The sequence below is a fragment of the Triticum aestivum genome, chromosome 7B, assembly GCF_018294505.1.
Source record: "Triticum aestivum cultivar Chinese Spring chromosome 7B, IWGSC CS RefSeq v2.1, whole genome shotgun sequence".
In the NCBI taxonomy this organism is placed as follows: domain Eukaryota; kingdom Viridiplantae; phylum Streptophyta; class Magnoliopsida; order Poales; family Poaceae; genus Triticum; species Triticum aestivum.
In genome coordinates, this window is record NC_057813.1 from 357,465,537 (window position 1) to 357,473,827 (window position 8,291).

The window sequence follows — 8,291 nt, forward strand, 5'->3', positions numbered from 1 at the left end:
TGAGAAAAACAGGGTTAGATAACACAGGAACATCTACTAATCGGAGCAAGAATGAGAAACCACAAGAGTACCAAGACTGGGATGACATGTAGTGAGTGAGTACTTAGTACTCTATTTGGATATTGACATGTTCCCAAGGGATAAAGATATACAATGAATTCCAAAGATTTTCTTCCCTTAGAAGTTTTTCTCCCCCTGAATCTGATATCGGATAATGGGAGAAGATAGGGTAATAGAAAATCAAAGCAAATGAAAAACAGAGCAAAAGACACAAAGAAACATCTTCTACTAACATATCTTTCCCCTCTTAAAGACATGTGGCTTCTCTCCTCTTTGTATACCAAGCATCTGGGAAGATTAAGAAGTCTTTCTCTCCCATAGGGTCTCTCTCTCCCTTTGATGTGATCTCTCTCTCCCCCTTTGACATCAATTTCCAAGAAAGGATCTTCTGGAGCATAAGTAAAATAGGTTTGGTCCTTGAGTCACATGACTAAGCAGCAAGTAGGTTGTGATTCAGGTAGAGGATAAGAATCATCGAGTGGAGCTGGATCAGATATGCAGGATGCAAATGGGAAAATATTTCCTCAGTAGTGAAATCGGTAACACCGAATCTTTTTCTTCAGTGACACCGAGTTGTTTCGGTCTAGCCGATAAGAAAAGATCGGTGAGGCCGAGTTCAACACAGAGAAAAATTTCCCATCTCATCTCACTAGGCAATTAGGATCTCACAAAGATTTGCAGGGAATTAGCTAAAGGATTTGCAATGAATTAAATGCAGAAGATAACAGAGAAAAGAAAAGAGGTCTAGATGAAGTTTTTTTTAAAGGGAACAAGCATGCAAAATATAAATGCAAGAACACAGAGAAACACTATAGAACTTCATCTAGAATTTGTCGGCAACAAATTCACCTATGTTAGAGTATATTGACTTAGGAGTCAAGTGAACACACTTGATCGTAGGTCATACTCATTGTTTAAGCTCAAAATGGGGTTGCCATTTTTTGTTTAAGCATTTTGATGTATTCACATCTTGTTGAGCTGCATTGACCCATGTCTTGGGGTAAAGCTTCTCTAAGATGGAATGACATACCTTGGAGGTGGTGTTGATCTTGATCATGTAGTTGAACTTGTGTAGGATGCTCAAGGTTGATGTACTTCATCAAGAGTTTGAAGCATCACTTGTAGTTTGAGTTCATCTTCCTACATGGGTTAGTTTTGCAAGGAAGAGCACTTGTGTATGCAAAATGACAATCATGAAGTTTGATACCAAATAAAATTTGATATATAGAAATTGTCAAAGGATATATAGAAAGGATTCATGGTTCCTTGTCTTCAATCACCATATAGTAGAGACTTGGTGATGTAGAGATTGCTTAAAATGTGAGTGAATTGCAATCTCATAGAATTGGGCTTATCCAAGTATCTACATGGGTTAGATAGCATGCAAGAGTACAAGTATATCCAAGACATATGATCATCATCATAAGAGAAATATCAAGGATTAGTCATATAAAGACTCATACCTTGCATGCATCCAAATGGAGTTTCTACTCCAAGTTTGAGGCATCAATGATGTTCAATTCACCTCTCAAACGGTAATATACTTCTTCGTCAAGCGGTTTGGTGAATATATCCGCCAATTTCTTATCGGTATGAACATGTTTAAGATTGATATCTCCCTTAGCAACATGATCTCGAATGAAATGATGACGAATGTCAATATGCTTAGTTTGAGAATGTTGCACGGGATTATGTGCAATATTAATAGCACTTTCATTGTCACAATCAATGGAACATGTTTCACATATATCCCATAATCTTTAAGAGTTTGGGTCATCCAAAGTAATTGAGAACAACATGAACCGGCGGCAATGTATTCCGCTTCGGCAGTTGATAAGGATACCAAATTTTGTTTCTTGGGGGACCAAGACACAAGAGATCTGCCAAGAAATTGACAAGCACCCAAAGTGGACTTTCTATTAACCTTGTCACCGGCATAGTCCGAATCGAAGTAGCCAACAAGATCAAAATAAGACCTCTTAGGATACCAAATGCCAAAGTTTGGTGTGTGAATTAAGTATCTCACTATCCTTTTCACAACATTAAGATGACATTCTTTGGGGGCCGCTTGATATCGTGCACACATGCACACACTTAGCATAATATCAGGACGGGAGGCACATAGACATAACAATGAACCAATCATAGAGCGGTAAAACTTTTGGTCAATCGGTTCGCCATCCTTTGTCAAGTCAAGATGTCCACTAGTATGCATGGGTGTACTCATACCTTTGCATTATTGCATGTTGAACTTCTTGAATAAGTCCTTGGTATACTTTGTCTGAGAAACAAAGTTACCCTCCTTTGTTTGTTTGATTTGCAAACCAAGAAAGAACTTGAGCTCACTCATCATAGACATCTCAAACTTCTCCGACATTAGCCTTCCAAACTTTTCACTAAAATGAGGGTTAGTCGAACCAAATATGATATCATCCACATAAATTTGGCATACAAATAATTCACCATTAACCCTTTTAGTAAAAAGTGTAGAATCATTCTTTCCAATCTCAAATCCTTTTTCAATAAGGAACTTAGTCAAGAATTTATACCACGCTCTAGGAGCTTGTTTAAGACCATAAAGAGTTTTGTGAAGTTTGTATACATGATCGGGTTTCTTGGGATTAACAAAGCCGACAGGTTGTTTAAGATAAACTTCCTCCTCAATTTCACCATTGAGGAATGCACTATTAATGTCCATTTGATATAAAGTGATATCATGATGATTGTCATAAGCAAGTAAGATGCGAATGGATTCAAGTCTAGCAATAAGGGCATATGTCTCACCATAGTCCATACCTTCGACTTGAGTCTAGCCTTGAGCGACGAGACAAGCCTTGTTGCATACAACCTGTCGATCTCCATCTTGCTTATTCTGAAACATCCATTTGGTTCCAATGACATTGTGCTTCTCATCGGGCTTTTAAACCAATGTCCACACTTGGTTCCTCTTGAAATTGTGTAGCTCTTCATGCACGGCGTTCACCCAATATGGATCATCAAGAGCATCTTCAACCTTCATAGGTTCAATACGAGAAATGAATGAGTAATGTTCACAAAAGTTAGCCAAATGAGTTTTAGAGCGAGTAATTCTCCCGGTTTGATTATCATCAAAGATTTGTTCGACGGGATGATCTCTTGAGACTCTTGCTCGAACTTGTGAGATCTTTTGTTTGGGTCCGAGTGGAACATCCTCTTCATTATCTTGTTCTTCTTCGTGTCTTTCTTCGTTGTCGTTGGCATTGTTGTTCTCTCGTGGAGGTGGAGAAGGAGGTCGATGAGGTTCATCTTGTTGTACATCCTCGTTTCCATTGTCTTGATGTGTTCCACTTGTGGATGTCTCCAAGTCAACTTCTGGTTCACCTTGGCATGAAGTTGAGGCTTCCACTTGGACAGACGAGGTACTCTCCTTCACCTCCGTTGGGCGAATATTTCCAATAGACAAGTCTTGTATTGCTTCCGAAGGATCTTTGTCACCTACATCAATTGGCAGTTGCTTTACTTGTGAGCCGTTAGATTCATCAAACTTCACATATACCGTCTCTTCAACATTTCGGGTGAAATTGTTGTAGACACGGTATGTGTGAGAGGTTGAGCCATAACCGAGTAGGAAACCTTCATGAGATTTAGGAGCAAATTTCGAACGATGATGCTTATCAAGAATGTAGCACTTTGAGCTGAATACCAGTAAGTATCCAACTTGGGGTTTATTACCGGTGAGAATCTCGTATGCCGTCTTGCCGAGTAGATTGTGAAGATATAGATGATTCGTTGCATGGCAAGCTGTCTCAACCGCTTCCGTCCAAAAGTGTTTTGGCGTCTTGTACTCATCAAGCATCATTCCTGCCATTTCAACGAGCGTCCGGTTCTTCCTCTCAACAACTCCAATTTGTTGAGGCATGTACGTAGCTGAGAACTCATGTGAAATCCCTTCTTCTTCAAGAAAGGTGTCCACATTAGCGTTCTTGAACTCCATTCTGTTGTCGGTGCGAACCTTCTTGATCTTCACTTCAAATTGATTTTGGACCTTCCTGACGAGGTTCTTGAAGATCTTTTGGACCTGTGATTTATCATCAAGAAAGAACACCAACATAATCTTGAAAAATCATCAACAATGACCAATTCGAATGAGTTACCACCGAGACTCTTGTAGGCATTGGGATCGAAAATATCCATGTGAAGTAGCTCAAGTGGTCTTCTCGTGGTCATGATGTTTTTCACGGGATGACTTCCTCCAACTTGTTTTCCTGCTTGGCAAGCACTACAAAGTCAATCATTGTCAAATATAACATCTTTAACACTAAGGATATGATCACCTTTAATAAGCCTGTCAAGATTTCTCATGCCCACATGACCTAACTATCTATGCCACAACCGGCCTTTAAAAGATTTGGCACTTAAGAAAGTTCTAGGTTGATCCTTCTTAGTGAAATCAAAATGTATAGATCACCTCTACATATGCCAGTAAAGACCATATTATGATTATCTCTTCGAAACACTAGGCAATATACTTCAGTAAATAGGACATTGAAACCGAAATCGGCTAGTCTAAATACAAAAAGTAAATTATAGCCAAGAGATTCAATGAGCATAACATTTTGTATGGAGCTATTATGTGGGATGGCCACCTTACCGAGGCCAATCACCTTACCCTTTGAGTTATCACCAAAAGTGACATACTTTCGAGGGCCGTTGTTTTTAGCAAGCTCACGAAACATATCCTTGTCTCCGGTCATGTGATCGGTATATCCACTATCAAGAACCCATTCCTTTCCTCCAGCCATGTAGCCGCGAAGGTTAGCCATAAGAACAAAGTGTCTTATAGACTCATCGAGATCATAGTCACTATGATCATCCTCATCATAGTATCCATGTTCAACATCATCTTGTGATTGACCATTTCCTAGAGAGAGTGATTCATTAGTTTTGTGATCATGACAATGTGCATCTCTGTGAATTATAATGACTTCGGAAATGATGTTGCTAATGATTCCAACATCTCCTTTGGCACACATAAAGTCACGGAGCTCAAATACACAATCACCAAACTTAGGATCATTAGGACTCATTTTAGCATATAATGAGGCTAGCCAACTCGTCTCCATGGTTGTCCCCCGATTTGCTTCAGTTTCGTCCGTTGGATGTTGGTCAAACAGCAGTTTTCTTCGTTCGTTGACGTTGGATCTTCGGTTGTTTTTGTTTTGACCGCAGGGTGAGTTCATGCAGGCCATGACCTGTGGGCTCGGGCTCTCATCAGATTGGCTGGGTGAGCCTTTTTCGGGTGCTGGGCGGCCGATCCTGCAGCGCCACGTGCGCGAGCGTCACGAGCGAGCGTGAGTCGTGGCCTCTGTGCGTTGTCTCCGTTTTCAGTCGCCCCTCTATTCAATAGTATGTGGTTCCCGCTGACCCGCTGTAAGTGGGCCTGCCATCTCCTTGGACCCGCGAGTCGGTGACGTGGTTGTTGTTTTTGTGTGTGCGCGCGGCCTCCTGTGTCTGGGTTGGCTCGGGTGACGTAGTGATTCTGCTGATCGTGTCTCGCATATGTAGCAGACACCATCGCCATGCCGCGTCGCGTCGTGGGGCGTAGACAGCTGCTTTTCCTTCGGGCCGTGTGTTACTCTGTTTATCGGCGCGCTCGGGCACTGCCACCTGGGTCCCGCTTCCCTTGACCCCACTCGTCGTTGGGGATCATCTCTTTACCTGGGTTCGCTTTGACCACCACGCTATCCACGTCATCACGAATAGTGCATAATGCATCGAGAGAAAACCGGCGCACGCTTCCTGATCCATCCCCTTCCGCGTGGAAATATCTGCTGCCCCCTCTCCTTCCACTTCATCCCTCTGCGCCGCCTTCTCTCCTCCCGATTCGCATCTTCCCCCAATCCCCGCCTCCTCTCTTCCTCCCCAATCCCCGCCCAACGATCCGCAGAGTAGAGAACCAAGAAGGAGGAGGGACGTGAAGTGGAGAAGAGGGGGTGCGGCAGAGGAGACCTAGGCGGCGGCTCGAGCAGAGGAGCGGGGCCTCGAGATGCCGCGTCCATCGCTCACCCGCCTCAAACCAACCGCCGCCATGGAGAACGACGAACAGTAGGGGAGGCCCGTGGTGGAGGGAGGAGCTATGGGCACCATGCTGGGATGGCCCGCTGATCTATGACCCGTCCCCGTCGTCTTGGGTGTGGCTTGCTTGGTGCCATACTGCTGTGCCCGATGCACGGCCGGGCTGCCGGGGCACGGTGGACGTGCGTGTGTCACTCCGTGGGGTTGCTGCCGCGTCGCGTGCGTCTGCCATGCCCAGGCTGCTGAGTGCCCTTCTTCCTTGTCTCCGCCCCGTTGCACCCTCTCCTCATGGCCGCCTAGCTTCCTTCGACTGACCTCTGCTGCGGTCTGTTGCGGTGGCCTCCTTTGCTCTATGGGCACCACTGGTTGGGTTCGTGTTGTTGTTCTTCTTGTGTTCTTCCCCACGCCTCTCTTCTTGCTTCGCTCTACTAATTTCACATAGTTGGGCCCCTTTCGATTGTGTGCAACTTGGTTCGACTTGCCGTTGTCGCCTGCGTCGAGCCGTGGGTCTTTCTATCCTCGTTCTGGTTAGTGAGCGCCCCTTCTACTTGCCTATAAGATGTTTGATGAAATGCGCGCGTGATGTTCTGTGAAATGCATCTGTGCTAACGTTTGTTCTATGGTTTAGGTTGTTTTCCTCGTTTGTCCTGATGTTTGGATTGCGTGCTCCTCCTTCCTAGCTTTGGTAAATAGGCTGTTCTTTTGCTTCTCTAAACCGCTATGAGCCGCGATTATTTCTTGCTTGCATTTGCATCGTTCATCCTGTGCTTGTCTTTTGACCTGTTCTTTTCTAAATTTCGCAGGTTGTACGATCTCGCCCGTTGCTGCTTGCCATTTGGTTACGTGGTACAGTGTGAATCCGGTGGCTGCCCAGATCTGAACTGCACGTGGGGGCCGGTGTTCTCGGCCAGATTTGGGCATTCTTGCTGACTTTCTGTCTAACCTATCCACAAGTATACCAGCCCATTTCTGTTTATTTGATTTTCCTTTCCAAGTACATGCTTTAGTTTATCCTGGTTTGCATACCTTTTTTATGTTACCTTGGTGGTCGATGCAGAATCACAAATACAAAATGAGATGCGCAAATGCGAGGATAGACCTATGATTCGTTTTCACAACTTGTTCTTGTTAAAAGAACTACTCTACAAGTTTGTTGCAAGTTACAGTAATTATGAGGATATGATACCTTATAGAAATGATGCCTTAGTGTTTCTTGCTTGCATATGCATTGTTGCATGCCGTGATTGTGTTCTGACCAGTTCATTTTTGTATTTTACAGGTTGTATGATCTTTTCCGTTGCTGCATCTCTGTTCTGCTCGTTGCTTCATCGCCGTTACAATTTTTGAGATATCTAAGCTGACGTCTCGAATAGTTCAGAACAGTCAGTCGGAACTGCAGGAGTCATCTTCACCTTAATCTAAAATAAGAAGGTTTTCCTTTTGCTAGATTTCTGAAAAATCTGCAGTGGAGTAAGCGCTGGCATTACCTATTGCTCTGGTTTTTGAAGTTAATTGCAGCTGGCAAAGCTTGCACCGATGTTTTGAGTTCCATCTTTCGCTGTGTGGAAGCTACTGAATTCTATAGTAGTGGAACACTTGTTCTGGTCTGGTCATCTTGTAATTTTCCTTTTTGCAGCTTAACTATTGTAGGGTAGACAGACTCTATACATACTGAAGAAATGTGCCCATCCGACAGTCCTCACAGTTGTAGACTTGTAGTGATAGCTTTGGGTACTGTATGCACTCTTTCATGTAATTGTGCTACCCCGGCGAAATTTATAATTATGATCTCACATACTTCAACTTAGATCTCAGGAAGCGTGGGTGCACTACATTGTGGAATGAAGGGAGCATCTTATACTGAGTTTATGAGGAAACAACTGGACTGATGTTAATAATCCAGTGTTGACAATAAAAGAAGGTGGAAGCACATTGAGTGGCTTTAGTTTTGTTACCGGACGTACAATGTACCTTTACTGCACTGTTATGGATTCAGATAAACTGGGCGTGGTGCATGCCTTTGTATTGTGTTCGTGAATGTTGCTTTCTCCATGTCAAGTCTTTTGTTCTTAGAAAAAAACTCTTTTGTTGCATCCACATTAACCATATATATTTCTATTTCTTTTGTTCGAATTGTAACTTGTTGGTACAAAATAAAGGCCTCAATTTGCCAATAA

At 43.2% G+C, this 8,291-nt stretch overlaps 1 long non-coding RNA gene across 1 annotated transcript; it reads left to right on the plus strand.

Moving 5' to 3' along the window:
* The first annotated feature begins 5,833 nt into the window (after nucleotides 1–5,833).
* Nucleotides 5,834–7,907, plus strand: LOC123158687 (uncharacterized). Its single transcript, XR_006479355.1, has 4 exons — nucleotides 5,834–6,641; nucleotides 6,743–6,799; nucleotides 6,918–7,067; nucleotides 7,394–7,907. It is a non-coding gene; the product is annotated as an uncharacterized lncRNA (long non-coding RNA).
* The last annotated feature ends 384 nt before the right edge of the window (nucleotides 7,908–8,291 follow it).